The sequence below is a fragment of the Neomonachus schauinslandi genome, chromosome 5 (genome assembly GCF_002201575.2).
Source record: "Neomonachus schauinslandi chromosome 5, ASM220157v2, whole genome shotgun sequence".
Classification (NCBI taxonomy): domain Eukaryota; kingdom Metazoa; phylum Chordata; class Mammalia; order Carnivora; family Phocidae; genus Neomonachus; species Neomonachus schauinslandi.
Window position 1 is genome coordinate 75,752,802 of NC_058407.1, and position 4,384 is coordinate 75,757,185.

At 49.2% G+C, this 4,384-nt stretch overlaps 1 long non-coding RNA gene across 1 annotated transcript; it reads left to right on the forward strand.

Annotated features, from left to right (window-relative positions):
• The first annotated feature begins 369 nt into the window (after positions 1-369).
• On the forward strand, positions 370-4,090 carry LOC110581017. The gene is made up of 3 exons (XR_002480373.2): positions 370-391; positions 978-1,079; positions 4,042-4,090. It is a non-coding gene; the product is annotated as an uncharacterized LOC110581017 (long non-coding RNA).
• The last annotated feature ends 294 nt before the right edge of the window (positions 4,091-4,384 follow it).

Here is a 4,384-nt window from a genome sequence, read left to right on the forward strand (position 1 = left end):
CCTTCTTTGTGTTGTGGAACTCCCGCAAATAGACACGCACACACCCTCCCCTCTCCCCCCACCCCCCGGCCCTCTAACGCGGGGTCGGCCTCCCTCACAGACGGAGGGCTCTGTCCCAAAAGTGAGTGGACTCAAAGAGCCTGAAGGCTGGTGCAGCCCTTTCTTTCATTCTTCTGATTAGAAACAGTCCCAGAGGCGACGTGATTTGCCCGAAGTCGGCAACTTCCTGGAACTGGAAACCAATCGGAAGACTTCCGCGTCGCTGCTCTTTCCGCTGTGCTCAGGTTACTTAGCGCCTCGGGACCCGCTTTTGAAAAGGAAAGGAGAGGTCGGCCCGGGAGCGCCCCTGAGGGAAATGTTCTTCGGACTCGGTAACTGCTCGTGGCCGGCGGTGAGAGAGTGGGGGTGATACAGTGTGGAACCTGCTTCCCCCCAAAACATAACGTGCACAGTTTCAAATTGTTTTCCGAGATCCTGAATTTTCGTGGGTGCATCTTCCGGGGAGGGGGGGCAGGCGGGCTGCGAGCATACCTGTTTTGTTTACCTAATGCAGAGTAGGTACCTAATAAATATTTGCGGAGCGGAGGACTGCTCAGCTGCATGAGCCCCGTTTCCTCATAGGGATGTAGGAGGGTTTGCGGAGCGCAGCCCCACCTGGGAGGCGCGTAAGCCCTTGCCAGTGTTTCTCAATTACGGCTCTGCCGCGAATATCCTCTGTGCGTAAATCCTTGACTGCATCTCATGATTATTTCCTTAGGATATTTTCCTCGAAGTGGGATTACTGGGTTGAAGAGTAAGCGCATAGTTAAGTCTCTTGATTGAGAGTCCCTCCAGCAGGGCCAGAGTGAGTCAGCTTACCAGCAAGCGGGCCAAACCTCGGTATCATCAGGCTTCATTTTTCTTTCTTATTTTTTTGCCATCTTGATAGAACGAGAATGATATCTCATTTTGTTCGCCTCTCTTTGTGGACTAATTAGGTGGAGATTGGACTGATTTTTCAAAGACATACTCTAAGGAGCCCAGAAAAATCCAGTGTGGGAAAGGAGACCACTGACACCAGGCACACTCTGCCCAGCAAGGTGAAACCAAAGGGCGCCAAATGTCTGGTATGATTTGACCTGAAGATGTAAACGTCTGAGCCTTGCTCCAGAGGCTTCCCCTGAGCAAGGGAGGGGGAGCCGTGACTTACTTGCTTCCCTGTGGTGGTTATTTTCATTTCCTGAGGAGGAGTGAATGTTATACAACAAATGAAAAATCTGTATACTTATCTTTAAGGACAGCAAGAAAAAGTAGAAATGGGACAAAACGATTTCAACATCATGGGAAGGGGGGGTGAGTGGTGAAGTTTGGAGGCTGTATGGCGGAGGGGAGAGCTAAGTCCCTGAAGGTCCGCTGCCAGCCTGGCGGGGAGGGAGGGAGCAAGAGGCCTCCCAGGGCTCTGGAGACTTCCTCCTGGAAGGGCTGCTGTGTGTTTTGCGGCACTTACAAGGCCTGGGATCCCTGGGGACCCAGAAGGGGCTTTTAATGGACTTGGGAGGATCAAACTTAAAACTGCCAGGGACAAAGGAAAGTGGTAAGGAAGTGGAGGCGGGGGTGCAGCTCACGCTGTGCTCTGGGAATGAGGAGGTAACTGGCATTTTCCAAAGGTGGGGTGATGGTAGTTCGGGAAGCTTTTGGGGCTCTGAAACCTTGGGGACTTCTCGCCCAGTCAGAGCCACGTGCTGCTCCCCACCCCTTCAGACAGCCACTAGGTTCTTTTGCAAACCACACCCAAGAGGATAACTGATTTAGCAATGTTTACAGGCAGTTTTATTTACTAATCTAGCTCTCATTTACTCTCCACTAAATGTTTGGTCCTAATGACAGCCATCACTATGTTCCTGCTAATAAACATACGGGATGTGTTTTATGGTTGTTGGGTTTTTTTTAACTTTATGGGGGAGTTTTTCTTGATTACTTTAAATTTCCTATTAAAGTTTTTGGGGTTTTTTTGGTTTGGTTTTGTTTTTAGAGAGGGAGAGAGGTGGGAGGGGCAGAAGGGGAGAGAGAGTCTTAAGCAGGCTCCACACACAGCGCAGAATCCGATGAGGGGCTCGAACTCACGACCCTGAGATCATGACCTGAGCCAAAATCAAGAGTCAGTTGCTTAACCAACTGAGCCACCCAGGCACCCCCCGCTTTTTATTTTTCTATTAAAGCCTTAAATTTAACAATCAGCTTCTAACAGCTTAGCAATCTATGCATTTTTCTGCCACTTTAATTCTTCTAAAAGGGCTCAAGCCAAATATGAACCAGGAGTTCTTAGAGGTTTCACTGAATGATTTCAAACCCTTGTCACACTTTAAAATAACTTGGTGGCTTTAAAAAAATTACAGTTTTCCCTTCCTCCCCCTTGGGAGACTAATTTTGTAGGGCTGGTACCTGAAAAGCTGGTATTTTTGAAAAGCCTCCTCAGTGATTCTTTTTTTTTTTAAGATTTTTTATTTATTTATTTGAGAGAGAGAATGAGAGAGAGAGAGCACATGAGAGGGGGGAGGGTCAGAGGGAGAAGCAGACTCCCCGCCAAGCAGGGAGCCCGATGCGGGACTCGATCCAGGGACTCCAGGATCATGACCTGAGCCGAAGGCAGTCGCTTAACCAACTGAGCCACCCAGGCGCCCCTCCTCAGTGATTCTTAACCAACTGAGCCACCCAGGCGCCCCATATCAGTGATTCTTGAGTTGCTGCTATAAAGGGGACTGATGTCCAAATGCTTATCTATTTTGTCTTTTAATGAAATTATGAAATTTGGAAATGGCAGTTTTAACTTCTAAAATGTTAAATAAGGCTTTGCATTTCTGGAAAACATTCTTTTCATCTCCCTCCCCACGCACCCAGGGCTTGAGTTTCCTGAGCTCTTCAGTTCTTCCTTACCTAACACTCTCTGTGTCCTCTCTGGTTTTCCAAGATTCCTGCTTTCTCCCTTTGGCAGCGTGTTTTGGGCTTTCTTCCTATGCTGTCTTTCGAAGCCCTCTGCTGTTTAGGGCCCTGGAAACTTGAGGTATCAGCCCTGGGGCCATACTGTCCACTCCCACAACTGGCCTCGGGTGCTGTGATTCTCAGATCTTCGGGACTCACTGTTTCTCCAGGAAGTCTCCAGATGCCCACATTTCAACTGCCTACCCAGCATTTTACCCTTTGGTATCCCACAAAGCACCTCAGACTCAGTGTATCTCAAATATTACATTCTTAGCCATGTTTGTTTTTGTGGGTTTGTCTTTGTTTATTTTTAGTAACCTCTACACTCAATGTGGGGCTCAAACCCACAGCCCCGAGATCAAGAGTCCCATGCTCTTCCTACTGAGCCAGCTGGGCGCCCCTGTTCTTTCTGTTTTGTATCTCAGAGAAAGGCTCTACTATGTTAGTCAAGCCAGAAACGTGGGGGTAACCCCATTCTTTCATTTAAAGCCACTATTCTACGCACCAGGAATACCAGAGACTACAAAAATCTCTGCCCTCCGAAAACTTGTATTCTAGAAGGGGAAGACAGACAGTAAACTATTAGCCCCCAAATCTAACAGATTTCAACTTCTAATATCTCTAGACTCCACTCCATCTCTCCAGTCACCACCTTAGTTCAAACCCCTGATGGCCTCCCTCTTTCTCTTACTCCCTCCAGTCCATTCTCCCCATAGCAATGTAATCTTTCTAATGCTGAATCTTAAATTTCAGCCTCCAGCTTGAAGCTTTCCATCCCTCCAGGACAGAGTCTCCCTTCACAGACCTGGGTTAAAGGGTTTTACAGCTTCTGGGCCCTGCTGGCCTCTCCATCACACATCTCCACCCACATGAGCCCCTCTGCTCGGCGGGCTGCACTGAATTTCAGCTGCCGGCCACCACACCTGCCATTCCAACTCTCTCCCTCCCCTCCTGCCTAGAACAGCAGTCGGCTGCTGTTCGCTTTGCAGGTCTCAGCTCGGACTGTATGACAGGCAGCCTCTAAGCTGGCCCCCACTGATCCCTGCCTCCTCCTGTTCATGCCCTTGGGATTCTGAAGAACAGAATGTGGCAGAAGCTGCTGTGTTGCACACTGCCCTGTGATGAGAGCCACGTGACAAGGAACAGAGGGAGGCCTCCAGCCAAGAGCCTGTGGGGGAACCGAATCCTGTCAGCAACCACGTGAGTGAGCTTGGCATCGGGTCCTCCCCCAGCTGAGTCCTCAGATGAGTTGGCAGCCCCAGCGGTCAGTGTTAACCTGCGACCTCCTCCTCCAAGACCTTCAGCCCTGAGGCAGCCAGTTAAGGCACGCCTGGATTCCTGACCCAAAGAAACTGTGAGATAATAAATGTTTGTTGTTTTAAGCAGCTACGTTTTTGTTAATTTGTTACTCAGAAATAGATAACAA